Below are 23395 nucleotides of genomic sequence, written 5' to 3'. Positions count from 1 at the left end.
ATATATATATATATATATATATAACTGAATCACTTTGCTGTACACCAGAAACTAACACAACATTGTAAATCAACTATACTTCAATAAAATAAATTTTTTAAAAAAAGGTGACATTTGAGAAAAGCCTTGAAGGAGGTGAGGAAGTAGGCCCTGTGGATCTCTTGGGGAAGAACGTGCCGGGCAGAGGGACTGGTGCCAAGGCCCTGAGGTGGGAGCCTGTGTAGGATGTTCAAAGAACAGGAAGCAGGCCAGGGTGGCTGGAGCAGAGTGAGCCAGGAGGAGCAGTGGGTGGTGAATGGGTAGTACAAGTGATAAAGGACCATATGGGCTACTATGAGGTCTTTGGAATTTACTCTGAATTCAAAGGAAAGACACTGGACGGACCCAGGCAAAAGAGTGACATGATCTGACTTTAACAGCTTCCTTCTAGCTGCTCTGTGGATAATAGACTATCAAGAAGCAAGGGAATAAGCAGGGAGACCAGTCAGGAGGCTGTTGCAGTGACCCAGGAAAGGGATGATGGTGGCTTGCACCAGCATGGTAGCAGGGTAGATGGTAAGAAATGGTTGGATTCTTGATGTATTTTGAAGTAGAAGCAACAGAATTTCCTGACCTATTTGATGAGAAGTATGAGAGAGTGAAGAGAAGTCAAGATTTTTGACCAGAACAACAGGAAAGATGGAGTTGCCATGGAGATGGGAGGAGAAGCAGATGGGGTAGCGGGGAAGGAGATCATGTTACGTTTGGACGTGGTCAGTTTGAGATGTCTGTTAGACATTTGAGTGGAGATACAGGACGGCAGTGGATATATGTGTCTGAACTTCAGGGGAGAAGTCCAGGCTAGACATAAAAATTCAAGAGCCTCAGCAGTGATACTTGAAGTTATGAAATATGGAACAGAATAGAGAGTTCAGAAGTAGGCCCATACAAGTATAGTCAAATGATCTTTGACAAGGAAGCAAAGTCAATTAAGTAGAGAAAGGATAGTCTTTTCAACAAATTGTGCTAGAACAATTGGATGTCCATATACAAAAAATAAACCTAGACACAGACTTCCTTACACCTTTCACAAAAATTAACTCAAAATGGATTATAGACTGAAAAGTAAAATGTAAAACCATAAAATTGCTAGAAGAAAATATAGGAGAAAATCTATAATGACCTTGGGTTTAGTGATGAGTTTTTAGATGCAACCCCAAAAGCATGATCTATGAAAGAAAAAAATGATACGCTGGACTTCATTAAAATAAATCTATAAGACTGGATAAGACCGCCAAGTGAAGGAGTGCAAAGAAGAGAAGAGGTCCAAGGACAGGGCCCACTGAGCCCTCTCACATTTCTAGCATCCCCATGAACAATTCTCCTGAACTCCCATAGTTTTAGGATGGGAGGGTTGGAGATACAAATTTGGAAGTCAGGAGCAATATAATATTTACAGTACCCACCATCCTACATGAGATCACCTGAAGGGGGTCCCAGACCGAGGAGAGAAGAGGTGAAGAAACAAGACTTGGGACTCTCCAACACTTAGATATGCTGGAGATATGAAGAGCAGTAGCCTTCAGCAGACTGAATAGGAAGGACCAGCAAGGCACATGAAAAGCCAAGTGACAGAGCTGTACCAGGGGCCAGGAGAAGAAAGTGCTTCAGGAACGTGAGGACGATCAACGTGTCAATGCAACTGATAAGCTGCATTGAGAGGCTGAGGGTCAACTATGGGATCAGTCATGTGGGGTCACTGGCAACGACACCGTGGGCCATTTTGGTGGAGTGGCAGATACAAAGCCCCGCCCAAACTGAGTTCAAGAGGGAACTGAAGAAGAGGCAGGGAAAGTTACCTTAGACAATTCCATCCCAGAATTCTCTGGAAAGGGAATCAGAGATGATGGGCAGTATCTGAAGGGGAAGCCAGGCAAAGAGAGGGTTTTTGTAGACAGAAAAAAATTGCTGCAGGTGTGCATCCTGTTACAAATGGTCCAGTAAAGGGAAAACTCAACAGTACAGGAGAGAAAGGAGAAAACTGCAGGAGGAAAGGGTCTATCAGAGAGAGGAGAGGGAGGGGCCCACACTCAGCCATCTAATCCTACAGGACACATGGCGAGATTCAAATGCAGCTGTGACGTTCTGGATTCCCAGTTCTGAGGAGTTCAAACATTGGGCCAACTTCCTCATGAAATCTGCTTTGTCATAGCAGTTCATACTCTGAGAAGCACCCAAGAATACAAGTTAAATTAACGACATGAATTTCAGAGAAAAAGAAAATGGTAACAAAAAATCAAATCTAGGCTTGTACCCTACTATCTCTATGGAGTTCTACAATCATCTAGCTATATGAAAGTTTGGACCTTCAAGTCAGCCGACAATTCATAACTGACCTTTCACAGAATATATTCAAAGATGATAAGCAATAGGTTATTGCATCTTTTAACACATTAAATTGTAACACATTAAAGTTACTGAATTTTTTATTTTTATGAGACTATGCAAAAATTGTCAACTTGTCTGTGTTTTGCTTCATCCCAGGTGCAGGGCAGATGCTGTGTTTGCAAAACATCCCCAGTTTCATCCGTATATAAAACTGTTCAGACAGAAAGCAGATAAGTGGTTGCCTAGGCCTGGAGGTAAAAACTGGGTGTGAATACAAATGGAGGTTTCTTTTTGGGGATGATGGAAATGTTCTAAAATTAGATCGTCATATATGTACAACTCTTTAAAGGTACTAAATACCATTGGGTTGTACACTTAAAACAGGTGAATTGGGCTTCCCTGGTGGTGCAGTGGTTGAGAGTCCGCCTGCTGATGCAGGGGACACGGGTTCGTGCCCCAGTCCGGGAAGATCCCACATGCCACGGAGCGGCTGGGACCGTGAGCCATGGCTGCTGAGCCTGCACGTCCGGAGCCTGTACTCCGCAACAGGAGAGGCCACAACAATGAGAGGCCCGCGTACCACAAAACAAACAAACAAACAAAAACAGGTGAATTTTATGGTAGGTAAATTATATCTTATAAAACTTTTTTTTAAAGAGAGAGAAAACTGTATGTTAAAGACTTGGGTCCTGTGGGAGGAGCTTGGGAGAGGATGCTTCAACCCTCCGGCTCTGGTTCTTGGGAGCCAGAATTTGCCTTCAGTGCTGTTGGATCTGGAAACACCAAAGTCACCTAGCGAAAGTCCGGGTTCTGTCCAATGAGCAGCCAAGAGCTCCTCAAACAAACATGGTCTAGCCTCTGGTGTGTTTGTGTGGTGCTTTAATATATAGCTACTTGACCAGTGATCTGCAAAGATTTCTATCAGCTGGTAAATAGCACCGTGTCTGGGACACTTTGGTAAGAAGTAATGGTCCTCAGGGCAAATAGGTGGAGTTCACAAGGAAGAAGCATGGCTGTGCTCATCTAAACAAATTTTTGGCGCTCACTCTGTTCCAATGACATAAAGATTCCCATTTTCTCCCTTAAGGTTTAGATCAGTGTTTTTATGGGTTTGCTCCTACCTTAGGATCTTTGAGTCTCTGTCCCAGTAGCCTGCTCAATAAAGTCCTCTATATGATGATAATCCACCCTCCAGACATGCAGCTCAGCATGCATGGTCCCCTCTAGAAACTGCCCTACACCAGTGTAACCCCTCAAATCCCACACCCATGGCCGCCTTCAACAGTACAGAGGCTCAGCAACAGCTTGATATGTGGTGCTATTTGGCCAGTAGAAAGCAGATTGTCTAGGTTTTCTAGGTGGTTTCCTCCCCCTGCAGTTGAAGGCTGTAGGTCTCCTGAGCTGGGAACTGGGCCCTGTCCGGTCCCCACCCCTCAGTGGTCTCTCTTTTTTACTGTTCTTGAGGCAGGAGATGGATGGGCCACAAGCTAGGCATTCACAACTGGCCTCCTGTTTACATGTCATGGGGCAGGAAGAAGTGGGCTTCAGGCCGGACACTTACAACTAGTCTCCTGTTTGCATTTCCTGAGACAGGAGATAGATGGGCTCCAGGTTAGACATTTAAAATCAGCCTCCTGTTTGCTCTCCGAAATGGAAGTAACAACAGAAACAAGGTAAACAGCCAGGCTTTGTCTCCTGTGGACACCTTAAAATAACAGTCATGGCAGGAACAGAGAGGGGCTAAACATTGTTTGGGTAAAGGACCAAGAGGTCACATGTTTCCCATCCTTGGGGCAAAGGAGACATTGCACATGTGCATAAAAGCTCCTTGGGGGTCAAAAAGGAGGGGGCACTGCCCCATAATATGTGATGCTAAGGCCATCCCATAGGCCTCTGGGCTGAAATCCATCTTGGAAAAAAGTTGCGCACGCCTGTTGGGGAGGGCCTTAGGGCAGGTCAGGTGTGGAAAAAGAAACCAGGTAATTGGCCAAAGGTAAACAAAGACCCGGAAGAACTGCCCTATATAGATCACTTAACCGCCTCTTTGCTGTGTTCCTCCTCATTAGGGAGGACGCCCACATCCTTTCTCTCCCGGTGTGCCTCTCTGCCTTGCTTCTATCTTAACTAAACAAACTGTGTGCTCTCCCACTGTTGTGCTGTGCCTCTAATAATAAACTTTGTACCTGTTTTTACAGTTTTTGCCTCTGTGAGAAATGCATTTTTCACTGGAGGCAAGAGCCAGGGCTTCTGGTAGCTAGGATTCCTGGTTTTCATCCAGGCTACCCAGGTTCAATTCCTGGGCAGGGAATGAAGATCTTGCTTCAGGCCACCACTCACTGCTGCCTCTCTGAGATCATTCTCATGCTGCTTACGTCGTCCCTCTTCACTTACCTGCTCCCTGTGCCCCCAACACCGCATTTCAGATCATCACCATCCACGCAAACCTTTTCTTTCTGTTTGATCTGAGCAGTTGAGAGCAGAGGCACAAATCCTGGCTCCTTCTCTTAATCACTGAGCACCTGGGGCAAGTAACTTCCAGCCATCTGTGTATCAGTTTCTTAGTCTGTTTGGAGAATTAAACGGGCTACAAGGAAAGTGTTTTCTAGCACACTCCTGTGCATGGGAGTCAGCACACAGACATTGTTAGCTCTTCCGCGGTCAATGAATGGTTCTGTTGCAGTGCCTTTGGGGGAATCTTCAGGTTTGGGGGACTTTCCAGCTGTCTTCAGTATCATTGTTTGTGGCCCAGGAATTGCCGTTTTACTGTCAGAGATCTTCTCTTCCCTCTTCGTGCTGTTGCCGAAGTTTGCAATTGCTGGGCTGCCAACTCTGGGTACCAAACATGCTTCCTGCAGCTATTCACACTCATTCCAAGGCAAGCCGAGACCAGAGGAGCCTGCCAGGAGCCATGCAGCTCTCCTCATCCTTGCTCTGTCCCCACTCCTCCTTGGCTCTCAGTTCCTGGACTGAGCAAACGTTCACATTTGTCACTGCAAGACCCTTGTCCTCTGTAGGGAGTCATTTTCCCTTCCCAGCCCTAATTCTTTGCCATTTTAAACCGGAGCTATTATCACTTCTAATTTGCATTGAATGGTCTCTTAACAACAATCCCACATTGAATGGGATATCAACTTACTTCTAATACTGCTAGATTTACCAAAATCTTAGCTCTACCAGAGTACAACTTAAAATGAAATAAACAGAAATGTAAACAGCTGTCACCACGTCCCCATACATAAATATTCTCCTTTACAGAACAGCTGCACAACAGCCAAGTTGACTAGAAGGCACGTTTGGATGAATCCCATTTTTCCTTTGCCATCAATAAAAAATAATCTCATAAATTTATGTACCCTGGAAACATTTTTGGACCCAAAACAGTGCCAATGTTCTTTAGATTTAAAATTATAGGCAATATTTAAATAAGATAGATAATTTCATAGTACTTGTAAAAAACACAATAAAAAACTTTTTTTAAGTTGAAGTAGAGTTGATTTACAAAACTGTGTTAGTTTCTGGTGTATAGCAAAGTGATTCAGTTATATGTATATATTCTTTTTCAGATTCTTTTCCATTATAGTTTACTACAAGATATTGAATTTAGTTCCCTGTGCTATACAGTAGGTCTTTGTTGTTTGTCTATTTTATATAGACTACTGTAGTATGTATCTGCTAATCCCAAACTCCTAATTTATCCCTCCCCACCTTTCCCCTTTGGTAACCATAAGTTTGTTTTCTGTGTCTGTGAGTCTGTTTCTGTTCTGTAAATAAATTCATTTGTATCATTTTTTTAGATTCCACATACAAGTGATATGATATTTGTCTTTCTCTGTCTGACTTACTCCACTTAGTATGATAATCTCTAGGTCCTAAAAAAAAAACATCTATTAAGACTTCACCTTTTCTAGATAAGATATAAACAGTAGTATGCTGGTAAACTAGTTCCCTGGTGGTGGGGGGGAAGGCCTATTTTGTAGTGCCTGCCTATGTCTGTGGTGTAAATATTCCCACTATGGCTGATTTCAAGCTATCAACTGTTTAACGGGGGGCTCATAAAATGCCTGAATATTTAACAACTGCAAAGGTTCTAGAACACCACTGGAAGACAACCTAAAAGGGTACATAAAATGCATCAAGGTAACATAAGCAAAAAGTAGGTGAAAAGGAAGGAATGAAACAAGCATAAAGGAGTAAAATGGAGCCAGGAATTAGTAAACATGAAAATGTACAAAGCCCTATACACAGGTTGAAAACTCACATTTGGCTTTAAGAAACTTCCAACACTGTGAGAAGCTTACCTGATTCACAGTGTCCTTAAGATAAAAATAAGTCTCATGCTGAGAAGTACAAGTTTCTTGTTCTTCAAATAGGTCACATTTCTCCGGAGGGTGCCCATGAACCAAAGACTGTGTCACATAGTGAAGTCCCTCATCCACATCAGGGTGGTAGGCTGACCTTGAGACTCCAGTTAGGTGAAAGCAACTCTGCAGGATGCTGAGCACAGTCGGGGTCCGGGACCAGCATTCCCGCATTCCCAGTTTAATCCCTGGCAGGTGGAGCTGTGGCTGCATTCCGCAGCCTTTGAGTAATCTTCCGGGCTTTTGCTAAAGACAGAGTGTGCTAAGTTTGAAACTGCTCTCCCAGGCAGATCTCCCTATCCAAGGGTCTTTCTAGAAATTCCAATGTTCACAATATTCATATGATGGGGCTTCTGCCTCAGGGGCCTGATCAACAAGGCCCTGATCTTGGACTGGGTCCCAAGAACCAGAGCTTCAACAGAGTCAGGTCATGTCCCAGCCTGATCAATCCAGAGCTATCTGCAACCCTTGGCACTGTAGTTTGCATGGTTGACCACTCCCTTTGAGGGTGAGCCCTCTATGTGGTCTGGTCTCCAGCCCCGACCTGCCCTTCCCAGTCCTCCCCTTGTCCTCCCTGGCACTCCTTGGCTAAGCTCAAGCAAGCGCCCGCACAAACCTCCACCAACTGGCTCCACTTTGGGGGGAATTTGCCTTTGTTAACATGGGCCCGCAGCAATGTTTCTCAGGGCAAGAAACAGTCCCGTTCACTCGGTTGTCTTGTGCCATCACCCAAAACACACTGGATTCAACAAATGGCCTTTCCAAGTTCCTCATTTCTGCTTTTTTAGGTAGAAGTGAAGATGGGTGGGGAGAGGTGTTAAGCAGCTGACAGTAATTACTGAAGGGATGACGACAACACCTAGAACACACGCAGCGACCCTGTTATATAGAGAGCCCTGGGCCACCTTGGCCTGGTTTTCCTCACTGAGGACAAAGCCACCAAGATTCATCCTTCACTACAAGCCCCAGTGAGACTCAAGTACCCTGGCCTCACCCAGCAGCGAACAGGCTCTCAGGACAGCTGGGTACAGAAATGGCACAGCTTGTCTGCTGGGGCAGGTTCCATCCTCCCCCAGCCAACATGCCCATCCTGCTACCCTGGGTCATTTTACTCTCGAAACCAAAAGTATGTACGCCTGTGCTGCAGCATACGGCCAAGCCACAGCTCTGCAAGGGAACTTGAAAGCCACAGTGCCTATCCAAGAAGAGGCCTTTGGCAGAGGCCATTGTCCTACCCTTAGTCCAGCAATGAAAAAGACGCTGGCGTAAAGGAAACAGTCATCTGTGAGTCAGGGTGTATGTGTACCTGTGTGTGCACACATGGGGTTTCTTCTTTTCCATAAATTCTGATGGTCCTCTATGAAATGCTTACTTCAGACATAAATTATAATCAGATACAGCAAAATATAGGAACTGGGAAAGAAAACAGTTACTTCTAAAAAGAAGTGAAATATTCCTTGGTTAATTAAGAGGAAAAGAATCCAGAACCCTTTTGAGCCCTCTTTGCAGAAGTGTATTAATTCCTCTAGGGATTTTTCTCCCATAAAGCAATTGGTGGACACGTTGAGCCAGGCACCAGGCTGCTCCCTGGGCACATGGAACCCGCCTCTCCTTCTCTGATGCACTAAACTCACGTCTCAAATCCGCTATCAACTGGTTGATGGACCCTACAAAACTGCAAATGTCTGGTAGAGAAACGTTACCTATAAGGAGTATAATTGCAGGAAGCTTTCCACCTGCCCCAATCTAGAGGCATCGCAAGACAAATTCTTTCTGGAGGCCAACAAAAGAGTGAGAGAGTTTTGATAGAATTTACAAGACCTGCCAAGGCACAATCTGGCATTGTTCATCCCAAAGAAATGCATATGCACACAGTTTTATAGTAGCGCTCCTCACAGTAGGTCCAAGTCCTTCTCTTGTTCTCTTTTCATTGGCCCTGTCAGATGGAGTGAGCAATAAACCTCCCTTTCTCTCTTCCACTCCACCCCACCCTACCATGCAGCGCCCGGGGACTTTGTGTGGGGTCGCGGCTGCAGGTAGGACCTGACTAGTCCAGCCCAATCAGAGCACCCCTATTCCTCTGCTGCAGTGTTTGGTTCAGGAATAGTCTCGCACAGAGTGTGGCCCAATCAGAGTAAAGCACAGAGGCAGCTGGCAGCCCCTACCCCTATGAATGAAGTCAGCCTCAAGAAAAAGCCAACACAGAGGTGAGCAATCTAGGAGAAACTAAGAGAAATAGATCCATAAGCAGAACCCTGATCAAACCATGCCTGAAACCCATCAAGCACTTGGGTCACAAGACTCAGTGAATCTCCTCTAATGTTCAAGTCCTGTGAATTAGATGGGATTTTCAGTAAACTGCAACCCAAAACGTCCTAACTAAAATGTCATGTGTCTTCTGAATTATTAAACGATAGAATAGAAACTACCACATCTTGCGTAACAGGCTTCAGAAATTCTGGCTTTGAAAGGTGCTATACTCAGGAAGAGCAAACAACCAACAGTGACTGTATTTTAATGGGGGCAATTCTAATAATTCACACATCACTTTCTACTTATGCACTGCCTCTAGCAGGATTTGAGTCAGCTTACAATACAAAGACCTATATATTAGGACAATTAAAATAAGAATTAAATATCCAGTGGAAAAGATAGATATATCAGAAAACAACAGTGAAGTATAATTTTTATACTGGAACATACAATTTAACTCAGAGCATCCTAGCAACCAAAGTAAAAAAAAAAAAAAAAGTAGCTTAATTTTTACATAACTCTTATTATCTGAAAAAGAAAAACATTCCTGTTTGCCAGAAGATATCACAGTTTTTCCTAGCAGAAAGTAAGATCTAGAATGGTTGTAGTCAATTTGGAAAGATTAGGCCCCTGAAAGCTGACATTAGCCGAACCACTTCACCTTATCTGTCTTTAGAAGGTCAACAAAAGTGTCGACACTAATCTAAGTCCTGGAAGTATTAGAATGTTACCAGATTCTGGCAGAGAAACATTTACATCAGCACTTGCAAGAAAGTACAGCGAGTTGCAGTGAATTTTTGAAGAAATTACAATGTGACACCAGCCCCACAGGGGTGCAGCCAGCAGCACCAGGAGGGCATGTTGAGGGCTTGAGCTTTGCAGCCCCTCTGTATCCAGACAACGAAGATGGCAGAAAAGTAGAGAAGTGGAGGGATGGAAAAGGAGAAGGGGGACCACGTGGGAGTCCTTGGAGAGGCAGCTAAGCTGCAAGACCCTGAGGTATGCGGCAGGAGACATAAGGCGTGCTTCATCAGCGTGTGCTGACACAGGTCTCCACGTTTCCCCAAGAGAAATATGGAAGCACAGAGAAGTTGGCTCACCTTGAAAGAGAAAAGGGAACTCTGGACACACTTTAGACTAGGAGACTGTTGTTGGGTAACGATAGCTAATCTTTATTGAGCACAATACTCCATGAGGTACCGTAATAGGGAAGAACAAATCAGACTCCATATTAGATCTGTTTCTTTTAGTTTAACCTTTGTATTCTTATAGCGTTTGCTTTGAGTTAAGAATGTTGCCTATAGCCTGAAATATACAGGATAGCCCATTCTCAAGGCTCTGACCTTTAAGGGTATAATAATACTTTTCCATTCATGTAGAGATAAAAATTTGCAGAACAGAGAATAACATCTGTCTTGTGGGAGGTTTACAGGAACATCATGACCTGACCTACCTGGACAGCTGCAAGAAAAAGGATTCCTACACCAAGGAGGTAGCAACCAACCATGCCCCTCCCTCACCTTGCCTTTAAAAATGCTTTGCTTAAACACTTGGAGGAGTTCAGGGTTTTCTGGGGCATGAGCCACCCATTCTCCTTGCATGGCCCTGCAATAAACCTTTCTTTGCTCCAAACTCCTATGTTTCAGTTTGTTGGGCCTCAGTGTGTGTCGGGCACATGAACTTGCCTTCGGTAATGGTACTATTATTATCCCCAAGAGGATAATAATATCCAACGATGAAAGTGATGTTTGGTTTTTTGACCAGGATCTCACAGTTAATCATCGTTGGAGCCAGGGATCTGATCTGAGGTGGTCTGGCTGCAAAGTGAGCTGCTCACCTCTGGTTACGATGTCCATCACATTCATCCCCCCTAATAGGAGGTGCAGCTGCAGGGGACATTTCCACGTGAGCTGTGACAGGCCCTCCAGCTTATGCCGCACCTCTCCGCTTTCCCACACCATCCCACTCTACCTGCAGCCTAGAGATGCAAGGCAGGGAAGAGGCCCAGGGAGCATTCAACCAATGGGCAACAGGAGCCAGTGGAGAAATGCTCTGGGCTCTGGCCCTCAGCAGACAACTCTGAGAGGTGTTCTGACAGAACTGAGCCCTCTACCCAGAGAGAGAGCCCCCGCTCCTCTCTGACTCACCCTCTCCTCTCCCAGAATCACCTCCCAAATGAACTGTCTGCAGCAAAGCCCTTGTCTCAGGCTCTGCTAGAAAGCAGCCTTAACCAGGAGAAGGCATCAGCATCTAGGACATCAGAGACTGGAAAAGACAAAGCATCATATTCTTAGCAGGTTCAGCCTCTCACTGTGAAAGCCACTGGCCACTGCCCTACTCTGGAGAGAGAGGTTTTCAAGGAAAGGTGAGCTCAGTGCTCAGCCACAGGCAAAGATTTCAGTGGACAAGTATGTCTGACTGCACTATGTATTTTCTGAAGATTGACTTGTCCATTTCAAAGTGAGTCATGACAGGAATCATCAGACCATGGCGCTGGTGGACAATGTGAGGCGTTCTCAGATAGATGCATTTCAAAGTACTCTTTCTCTAGGGCAGTTGTACAAGGCTGATGAAATGGGTCTTTGTAGTGTCACTTGTCAGTTTCCTCATAAGTGGAGCATGTGCCCCTGATTTGAAACAGAGTAAAAAAGGACACATTGACTTTTTTGCATATTCTTATGCTACAGGCACCCATTTAAAAATAAAAAAGAAGAAGAAACTTTGGTGCCTGGGAAGAAATCTAATTTTCTCCAGGTTCTCAAAGGTGCCACATTTTTGCCAGCCGTTTGCAAAGTGTGAACAAATGCACTGAGAAAGTGACCTTTCATGACTGCATTCAATTTATTCGACTGTATCCAATGGTTACTGCAGAACCAGGGGTTTGCCTGAAGACAGTAAATGAGTCTACTGCTAGACAAGACATGGGGCCGCCCTTGAGCAAGGAAAAAGTCTAAGCTTTTTTTTTTTCTATCCATCACTCTTACCTCAGTGATTCAACTTATGGTCCAAGCCATTATTCAGAATATCATTTCATGAGACATTTCATGCCAAAGTTCTCCAGCAAGGGAAGGCAAGTTTCCTCAGACACAAGAGGGCAAGAGATGCTTCCACTGATGCTGGTGTTTCTGAGCTGCTCAGAGAAGAATGAGATCCAGACCTGGGACCCAAAACTCTGAGAAAGGGGCGCTGACCAGTTGGTGCTGGTGCCTCTGAGCTTGGATGGAGGTCCCAGTGCGCCTGGAGCCCAGATCTCTAGGAGGAGACACTGGGTCTCACAGAGGAGCACAATGAGTGTAGCTTTGCAAGTGTTGGAAAAACTACAAACAGGATCCATCAGGATCCAGCTGCCTCTGTGGGAGGAACTGCCGCCTCCAGGGTGATCAACCATTGTCGGAATAATGTTCACAGGAGCCACAAGCCAAGAGAAGAGGGGAGCATGTCCCTTCCTCCTGCAGTTTGCCCTTTCCATCTAGCACCCCCTACTGGCACAGCCTGAGTGTCAGCAGGAAAAGCAAAAATGAGGTTTGCAGAGCCCCTGTACCAGCATCCAACCCAGGATGGGTTTGCAGGTTAGAGGCAGCTTAATGACTGGCACAGCACTCTATAAGACTTTCAGCCTCAGAATACTAAAGCCCTAGTTTTCAAATATTTCCTGTGCTTGGAATTCAGTGAAAAAAATAAAATATTGAGGAAGCTGTGGAGGAACAGTAGTCCTGTGTTTTGTCGGCAAAAGTGCGCTCAGCTGGGAAGGTGAGCTCTGGATAAAACCTGAAGATGGTGAGGGATGTCTCTCCTGATTGTTTTAGCCACTTCAATATGAGTGAGGTAAGCTGAAGAGTTGTGTTGTGTTAGAGGCAAAAACAAGAGACAACGTTTGGGATACCAGTGGAAAATCAAAGGATGTGGATAATGGCAGAGAAAAAGGAAAAGGTAGAGTTTTCTGGCATTTAAGAAAGTGTTGGGCTTCCCTGGTGGTCCAGTGGTTAAGAATCCACCTGCCAATGCAGGGGACATGGGTTCGAGCCCTGGTCCAGGAAGATCCCACATGCCGTGGAGCAACTAAGCCCGTGCACCACAACTGATCCTGCGCTCTAGAACTTGCAAGCCACAACTGCTGAGCCCACCTGCCACAATTACTGAAGCCCATGCACCTAGAGCCCGTGCTCCGTAACAAGAGAAGCCCGTCCACCGCAATGAAGAGTAGCCCCACTCACCGCAACTAGAGAAAGCCCGCGTGCAGCAACAAAGACCCAACACAGCCATTAATTAATTAATTTATTAAAAGTGTTGCTGGGAATTCCCTGGCTGTCCAGTGGTTAGGACTCCATGCTCTCATTGCCGGGGTCCCAGGTTCAATCCCTGGTCGGGGAACTAGGATCCCACAAGCCACGCAGCGCAGGCAAAAAAAAACAAGTGTTGTGCATTGTGGGGAAAGACTGTTTCTGCTTGTAACACATTACTGTTTGAAGGAAGCAGCCTCGTTAAATTGCCTCCAGGTCTGCAGCCCCACACTTGCCTTTGCACTTCTGTGAGGAGGCAAAGTGGAAAGCAGGCCAGCGCTTGGAGCTCTTCTGAGCCCACCTGTGCTCCTTCCCAGGGAACTAACCCACAGCAGTTGCTGGGGTCACTCCCCATCCCCTCAAAACAAAGCAGTCCATTCAGCTGAGTAAGGACAAAATGTGTGCTATGTTTCTGGAATGATTTATGTTCAAAGGCACAGAATATGTGGATGTAAAGGATTGACATTTGTTAATCCAGGAAAGTCGTGTTCAAAGACCCTGGATAGTCAAGGTGTTACTGACAGTTGAGAAGAGAATGTCGGCAAACCCTAGGGGAATGTGCTCAGTGAGAAAAGTCATGCTCACAGCCAATGCCTGAGAGGGTGAGGACTTTTTGAAAACCTCAGGATGGAAATCAAGGCCCCTCCATGGAGAGAAGGACCCTCCCCCCACCTCCCAGCTTCCTTTCCCAGCCTTGTGGCTGTACCAGACCCAGACTCACTCACGGTCATAAGAGGGGTTCCTGGCCTCTCGTGCAGGTGGCCTGCAAGGCCTTTTCCTATCAAATGATGATAAAGAGGACGTTTAGGTTTAGGACAGGAAAACATGACAAAAGTACGGAATAAACATACAAGAATGCCCTGAGGGTAAATGCATTATGCACCTTCTAAGAAGGACCCACAGCTCTAAATGCCTATGATGATAGTTCTGCATTCTGTTTGTTTTTGTCAGGTTTAACTCCGGCCACTTACTTCTGTGCAGCGTGGATGTTTTTCAAGTTCAAAGTGAAAACTCTGCCTTTTATCTTTCTTATAAGGTTTTTCTAATCTTCACCTGGCATTCATGTGCTCTGGCAACAGACACTTCTATCCCCTGCCTCCTTATGGTTCCACTGTGACTCAAGTCAACTAAGTAAATTTCAATGCTTTGTGGGAGCTTTAATTAGCTTTGGGGAGGGGGAAGTAATTATTAATAGCTCGTCATGATCTTTCTGACCTCTGTTTCGGGGTTCAGCCAGTTCCTTTCAAATGACACATAAGCCAACGGTTGGTCTGCAGACCCATGTTCCCTGGGAGAAATATTCTGGGGAATAATTGGCTTCATCTAACACAACACTTGACCTCTTATACAAAATCCCCTTGAGCTGTGGGTGGGAAGGAGTTCTCAGGAAAGGACAGTGACTCCTACATAAAGTCAGAAAGACAGGGAACAACAGAAAGCAGTCTTAGGGGCGACTGTCTTAGATGGAAGTGGGTAAAAAAGGGGGGTAGGGTCTCTGACCTGTTGGGTACCTCTCATCCATGTGCAGACTGAGCTTCCTGGCAGCAATCCCTACGCTAAGGCCAGCCCCAATACCTGATATTTATATAAAGACACACACACAAACCACCACCACCTTCGCCTACCACCTTCTGAGGCTTGCCAGCTCTTGCAGACACTTTTATTCATTCCATCAGCCAACACTTTCCAACAGGCCTGGTTATGTGCCAGGCACTATACTAGGCTTTGGGGATCAAAGTTAAGTAAGCACGAGTCTGAAAAGATGGCAAACAGACAGTCACGTGGAGGTCATGGTGCAGCCCTGCAAGTGCTATCACCAAAGCAAGACTAGGGTCCTGGCAATGCACAGCTCCAGCGGCACAATCGTGGGAGCCTCTGGGAATCTCACTCCTCCCCCCCATTGTCCATTCACCAGGTGAACGTGGCCCCTGGAGTTGTGCTACCCAGTGGCCCTGGATGTGACCCAGGGACACAGAGATAGGTGGAGGAGGTGCTAATGGTAGGTGTCACCATCCTACTGTGATAATGGCAGCTGCCCAGAGGATGGGAATCTACCCTCTGTCCACCTGGTGCCTGCACTGCCTGCTCTGACCTACTTCAGCCTTTGAAAGGCCACCACATTTAAACTTATTAACCACACGGGCAAAGGATATGAACAACGAACCCACATGCCTATAATGAGCTACCCAGGGCCACTAGCTGTAAAAACAATGCAAATTAAAGCAATACCAGCAGATGGGAAAATGTTTTAAAGGCTGCTAACATCCAGCACTGATGAGGATGTGGAAATGCATTTCTCATACATTGCTGGTGAGGGAATGAATTTTTACAATCTTTTGGAAGATACTCTGGCAATATCCAATAAAATTAGAAATTCATTCCACCTTTGACCCAAGAGTCCCACTTCAGGGAATTTATCCTATAAGAATAAAAGCACCAGCATTGTTTATAATGGAAAAGGAAAATAAAACTGGACACATCCTAAATATCCACCCTAAAACTAGAGGAATGGCTAAATTATAATATCCATACCAAGGAATATTGCACGGCCATGAAGAAAAACGTCACATTTATACATATTTGGCTAGACATATACCAGTGGTGAATTGTTTCGAGGGAGGGGATAAAATAAAATTATGGAGAAATGTATACAGAAACTTATTCTTGAACAAAAATATAAGGAAGAAGCCCACGTACATTTCCATAAACACACACACACACACACACACACACAAACACATTTGAGCAGAAAGATGCAGAAGGTTACAAATCAAGCTCTTTAGATCAGTTACCTCAAAGGATACAATCAGAGGCAAAGAGATGATTATTGAGTTTTTCTTAATACCTCTGCTTTGTAACACTTGCTACAATGGATATGATTTTTTCAGTAATTAAAAAAATTCTAGTCAAGAAAATGAGACGACAAGCCACAGACTGGGAGAAAATATTTGCCAAAGCTATATCTGATATAGAACTGTTAGAGAACACTTAAAACTCAACAATAAGAAAACAAACAACCTGGTTTAAAAATAAGCAAAGCATGTGGATGGATAACGCACCAAAAAGTTATTGAGATGGCAATTAAGCTTATGAAAAGATGCTCAACTTCATTTGTTGTTAGGGAATTGCAAATGAAAACAACAATAAGATACCACTACATACTCATTAGAATGGCCAAAATTCAAAACACTGACAACAGCAAATATTGGCAAGGGAGTGGAGCAACAGGAACTCTGATTCATTGCTTGTGGGAATGCAAAACGGTACAGCCACTTTGGAAGACACTGGCAGTTTTTTACAAAACTAAACACACCCTTACCAAATGATGTAGGACTCCTTGGTATTTTACCCAAATGAATTGAAGATTTAAATTGTGTGCTGTTCTGAGTAGCGTGATGAAATCTTGTGCCTTCCTTCTCTGTCCCTCCAGGGACATGAATCATCCCTTGGACCAGTGTATCCATGCTGCATATGCTACCCGTCCATCAGTATTGGAGAGAATTTAGTATATATAGGGTTTGATACTATTCAAGGTTTCAGGTATTCACTGGGGATCTTGGAACATAACTCTTACAGATAAGGGGAACTGCTGTTTCCTGCAGATAAGGGAAACTGCTGTATATGACATTCTGGAAAAGGCAAAAACTATGAAGACAGTAAAAAGATCAGTGGTGGCCAGGGATTGGAGGGTGGGGGGAATGACTAGGTCGAGCACAGAGCATTTTTAGGGCAGTGAAACTATTCTGTATGATACTATAGTGGTGGATACATGTCATTATACATTTGTCAAAACCCACAGAGTGTACAACACCAAGAATGAACCCTAGTGTAAACTACAAACTTCGGGTGTGTATGCACAGAAAATTGCTAATTGGAGAATGAGAGACTCTTAGTGGTTGTCTAGCTATGGGGGATGGGAGGGAGGTCTTATACCCTCCTGAGCTGTCTGAAATTTATGAGTAGATTAGCTTATAAATAAGTTAGAAACTAATTGTTTTAGGAAAAGCAGTTTTTCTTCCTTGCCTCATATCAATATTGTGCACTAAGATGTAAGTGTATACTCTACCCTGTTACAGAGCCCTTGTCAGTCTCAAGCTCACAAAGTCAATCATCAGTTTCTACGTGTGGTACTACCTGACCCTCAGGTATTATGAAAAGACATGTCATAACCAAGTAAAGGTGTGTCCAGCTTAAAGAATTATAGTGACACTTACATTTATATAGTGCTTCACAATCTAGGAAAGGCAAAAAGTCCTCCGTGAGGAATTTGTCTTTATGGAAGTAATATATAATGCAAGCAGTAAGTTTAAAGGTCTATCACAAGCAGAATGGCAAGCCTGTCCTCACTGTAAACAGCCACAAAAAATATCAAAAAACACATCAACAACCTGTAACATCCCTGCCTATAGCTATTACATAAGCAATTATGAGAAAATTCACTTTACAATATTTTTAAAACCCTCCCCACATGGAAGATCACACTTAACCTTTGGTTAAGGCACAGCCTAAAACAAATTCAAAGTATGTCTTCAAGAGCACCCAGACGTGACTGGTTTTTCTCTCAAGCTGCCTTTGTCCCAAAGGAGCAGTCTAAGTCCCACCCAAAAGCAGCATTGGGGGATCATGTAACACAGAGGAACAAACACCCCATACTTCCAACCTCCTCACTTACCCCCGACAGAGCAAAAACAGGTACATATATTATGGAGAAACTTTGCGTTACCTTTGGTATGTAATTAGATACTGTTCCTCTCAATTCATGATTTTGAAAAAAGTTTTGCAGTATTTTAAAAGAAGCTTTTAAATGTAGTAATGGCGTTGAAAATAAACTTTTCAGTGGGAAAGGATTCTTGTTTTATGACAGACATCTATGGGAAGATATCATTTGATGAATAGCTAACTTTTCAAGATCATCGATTCCACAAAGGGAGCACACAGTTGCTTATGTAAGTTAAAATAAAATAACAGTAATGGCTGCCATCTATTGAGCACACACTAGTATTCACATGCACTCTCTCTAATTTTCACAACAACCCTATAAAGTGGGTACCATTGACCCCATTTCACAGATGGGAAAACTGAGGCAGAACAATAAAGCCTGCTCAAGATCACACAGCCAGAAAAGGGGTGTATCCAGGACTTGATCCAGTTCTTCCAGAGCTCAAGGGCCACAGCCCTCTCCTGGATAAGGGATAGAGGGATCAGGGGAAGGGATGTGCAGCCAATCCAGAGCACAGCACTGACTGTGCAGTGGCCTGGCTGGATGGAGATCTGATTCGATCAGCCCTCCTCTCTGAGAACAGGAGCCAGGCAGCCTGACAGCAGTGAGGAGCTGCCAGCTCACAATGCACACAGAGAGGGGGTTGAGGCAGCCTGAGGTCACGCAGGACAGAAGCTTTGGAACAGAGGAAGAGGGTCGAGGCCAAACACAGGAGCACGGCCCACGTGCCAAAGTCTGAGAGTAATGATCCCATAGGACCTTGCTCCTGAGGTCCCATATGTGCCTTTTCTGTTTCAAGCTGCCACCAGGTAACTGGCGGCTGTGTAAAACTGTTCACCCCTCCCCAACCCCACCTGGGATAGCCATCCCCTTCCTCTATAATAACAGACTTCTACCACTTCCAATGCAGCCAAGGACCCAAATAATGAACCTCACGTCTTGGCCATCCTGGCATTTGGAGGCAGGGGGCCAACTGATTGTGTTTCAACTCAATTCAGCAACGATTATCATTTTTGACAATTCTGTAGGTTGGCAAGGCTTAGCTGGGTGGTTCTTGTGTATCATGTGGTATCCGCTGGAGCTCAGCTGGTGCTGGTACAACCAAGATGACTTAATGTACATGATTGATACCTCAGCTGGGGTAGTTGGAATAGCTGGGGACTGGCTGAGCCTCCCTTCAGATGGTTGCTCATTATTAAGTAGTCTAGTCCAAGTCTCTTTACATGGTAGCTAGATCCCAAGAGGGTAAAAACAGAAACAACAAGGCCTAGTAAGGCCTTCCAATGCATTCTATTGGTCAAGGCAAGTCACAGGGCCAGCCCCCACACAATGAGAAAAGAAAGAGACTCCACTCCTTGATGGGAAAAGTGACATGAGCATACAAGAATGATTGGCAGCCATCTATGTGGCCAATATACCACAAAATATATCGAGGCAAGGTACTCGTCACTAAATAGTGGAAGTTGTTAAATCTTACTCAGCTACCAGGTGCCCTCTGCCCTTCTCCCTTTCTTCTTTGCTCCCACCTAGAATGTGGGTATGATGACTGGAACTTCAGCAGTCACCTTGCAACCATGAGGCAACCTGGAAGATGGACGCTACACACTGAGGATAACAGAAAGGAAGAAGGTTCCTGGTGAGATACAGGAGCTGCTACACCAGCCAAGGACTGCCTACTTCCAGAGTATTTACACATTTAAAAAAGACAGACCTCTGGGACTTCCCTGGTGGTCCAGTGGTAAAGAATCCACCTTCAGATTCAGGGGATGAGAGTTCGATCCCTGGTGGGGGAACTAAGATCCCACATGCTGTGGGGCAACTAAGCCCCTCACACCACAACTAAGACACAATGCAGCCAAAAATAAATCAATAAAAAAGATAGACCTCTATCTTACCTAAGTTATGATTATTTGGATTTTCCAGTGGGCAGCAGCTCAAATGTGAACAGCCAACAGAAGGAATCACATAGCCCACAACACAACATTTCTTATTAAAAAAAAATATATATATATGTACATATATATATATAACTAATAGCACATATCCTGATTAATCATTAAGTTCCGTTAGAGCCATATAAAATATACTAAAGCAAAGGTAAATGTTTAGTGGCAAGTAACTTGTGCCTCTAAGGTACCAGGCATCAGTCCCTGGGGGCTTATGAGAAAATGTAAAGAGGTTCCTTAATACTTCCATGTAAACCGTGCCTGAGAAAAATATTTTTAATGTCTTTCAGCCAAAACGAAGCTTGAGTGCCTATTCTAAACTCCTCCCCATTTAGGAAGAAATAGTATGTAAAGTTCAAATGGGGTCACCATATCCTACCCCAAACCCCTAATTTCTCATTTTCCACGCAGTCAGATGATCCCTTCTCCAACAATTGAGGCTGATTTATGAGCCTTTCCTCCCCATTCCAAATTTTCTTAAATGTCAAGCAAACAGGCAAGTTTTAAAACACAAGAATGGGATTTTTTTTTTTTTTAACAGATGTGCATAGGAGGACCCTAGGACCGGTAAATTGAGAAGTGGGAAGGACAGTCAAGTATTACAGGCCTAACTGGGGCACACAGACCAAATCTGCAGTAACAAATAGCCCCCAGCGCTCAAATACAAAGACAGGGGAAATGGCTGCATTGTAGCCTAATACATCTCTTCTGAATAGTAGCTGAAGTTGGCTATGTTATCATTTCACTCATTTTCGTGTAGGGTTTGGCAAATGTTTTATTTGATGTTTTGCATATATTTCAAATGATTGGAATATTTTAGATTCCTGTCTATTTAAAACTAGTAATTAGCTATCTTAAAAAAGGACACATTGTTGAAATAGTTTTTAAACATAATTAGAGTACTACTGCTGCTACATGCAGTATTATTAAGACCTTAGAGTAATTAAAAAATTTGTTGTGCTGTTTTTCAACCCTTTAATCCTAAAGTCTAATTATTTACACGAAAGGCTTTTCCAGAGATTCCTCTTTGAATGTTCATCAGGGTGCAGAAAAACAAAGCATCTGGCAATTTATCTCCTAATCCAATTAAATGTGTACATCTTATCACTTGACCATTTGTCAGAAGAAAACTTGCTGACATGGTGCACACGTTTCTATCCCTACCATGATAACCTTAAAATACCAGCGATAACCAGTGGGTTCTGAAACAATGACCTCCTTCCTCTGACTCCAACAATCTGCTTAGGGTCTGGCTCTCGACAGACAGACGTCAACCCGGACGTACTCCTGCTGCTAACCTGCGCGCCTCACCGAGCTGCGGGGTCCACCCGGCTGTTTCCACGCGGTTCCTTTCCTTGACTTCCCATATCTTTGCTTCTTATCTTTCTGTTCTTTGCTTTCCGTCTCCAATCTCTCTCGCTGCTTCAGCACCCACTGACTTTCCATGTTAAAGATCTCGAAAGTGGTGGCTGTTTCTTTCCAGACTCAGCTCATCATTTGCCCACGCATTTACTCTGGGGCACAGACCCAGGCTCTACGACTGGTCACCAGATACAGAGTTTAGTCAAGATCCTGGAGGGAATAGTTAACATTCAGCGCTAATAAAATAACCACTCTCCTTCCCCTTCCACACACAGCATCTCAGGAGCATGGTTTATTTTTAAGGCTAATACTGTGAACACACTTGGCAGGAGAATGTCCTTTCCAATCTCCTGATCCCCGCCCTGGAAGACACAACTGTGCAGGCCGGTATCTTGAATCACCAGCCGGCTTCGCTGTCCGCTTCAAACCATTTTGCCCTCTGACTGCTTGAGTCCTATGACCCGACTCTGACCGGGACCCTAGAGTCGCTGGACGCGGGCTCACCTGGTCACCGGCGGACACGGGCGTACGCTCACCTGGCTCCCACTCGGACTCTGGCGTGGGCTTACCTGGTCACCCGCGGAGCGGCGCGCGGCCCCACCTGGGTCCCCCTCCTGCCCGCGCCTCTGCGGCCGCTCTGGAGCAGGCTTTGCGCTGCTGCAGCCCTGCATGCAGGGCTGAGCGGTCAGCAGGGAGTTCCAGCCAACTTATCCTGTGTGCCTGGAAAGACAGGGCTGCTGGGACTATGTATATCCTGTTTCGCGGGTCCTTGTGTTCCGAGTGACCGCTCTAGGCCACTTACCTCTGTACACTGACCGAGATCTCCCCGGCGCTCTTCCCTTCTTTCCCTTTGGTTAGGGAATTAGCTGCGAGGCGCCGGGATCCATCGGAAACAGAAAACTACCTTTTCCCCCTGCTGGTGACTGTAAGGAACTGCATGTGGTGGATTAAACCCGCAAACAAGGCTTCCTAACCTCCTAGCAGTTAAGATTAGGGTTCGTGCCCACCCCCACGCCTGCCATATCAAACTTTTGAAATTTTTCCTTTTTATTCATTTTACTGTATTTTAAGTGCCATATTAAGGGAAGGCAACTCATTTTTAGCCTTCGAATTAGAAAATTTAAGACAATTAAGACCCAAAAAATTAAGACAAAATCCTGTGCAATCCATTTTTATTTCTTTTTGTAATTATAGAAAATTGGTGGGCTTCCCTGGTGGCCCAGTGGTTAAGAATCTGCCTGCCAATTCAGGGGACACAGGTTCGAGCCCTGGGGAGGGAAGATCCCACATGCCCAACTAAGGCCCTGCGCCAAAACTACTGAACCCTGCACACCTAGAGCCTGTGCTCTGCAACAAGAGAAGCCACCGCAATGAGAAGCCCATGCACCTCAACAGAGAGTAGCCCTCACTCGCCATAACTAGAGAAAGCCCGTGCGCAGCAACAAAGACCCAACGCAGCCAAAAATAAATAAATTAAATAAATTTATTTTTTAAAAAAAGAAAATTGCAGAATAAAAGTATGCAGAAGAGTATAATAGATTCTAGCTTTTGGTGATGGTGGACTAATCTTCATGCAGATAAGATTTCTAAAATCTGAGCAAAACATTTAAAAAAAATATTTGAAGGCCTTGGAGGTTGACCAAAAGAAGGTAGAAGCTGGAGAGGAAACCATCCTTGAAAGATGAATGGAAATTGTTGAAATTTGTGAGGTTGTGGATTTTTATCTGAGGGCAACCCCCAATCCATGAGCAGCTCCAGCTGAAGAGAGCCACAGCCTGACTGGCTTGAAGGAGACACAAGGCCAGTAGAAGAATGGGAAAGTTAGCGGGAAAATGCACGGAGGAATCTATGGAGAGAATGAACTCCAAAATATGTGTTGTATTAGTTTTCTATTGCTGCCACAACAAATTACCACAAGCTTAGTGACTTAAAAACAACACTGTAAGATTTGTTATCTTACAGTCCCGGAGGTCAGAAGTCCTGTGCAGGTCTCACTTGACCAAAATCAATGTGTTGACAGGCTACACTACTTTCTAGAGGATGTAGGGGAGAATCCGTTTCTGGATCATTCAGGTTTTTGACAGAATTCAGTTCCTTGCAGTTGTAGGA

The sequence above is a fragment of the Globicephala melas genome, chromosome 13 (assembly GCF_963455315.2).
Source record: "Globicephala melas chromosome 13, mGloMel1.2, whole genome shotgun sequence".
In the NCBI taxonomy this organism is placed as follows: domain Eukaryota; kingdom Metazoa; phylum Chordata; class Mammalia; order Artiodactyla; family Delphinidae; genus Globicephala; species Globicephala melas.
Note: the sequence above shows the minus strand (reverse complement) of the source record.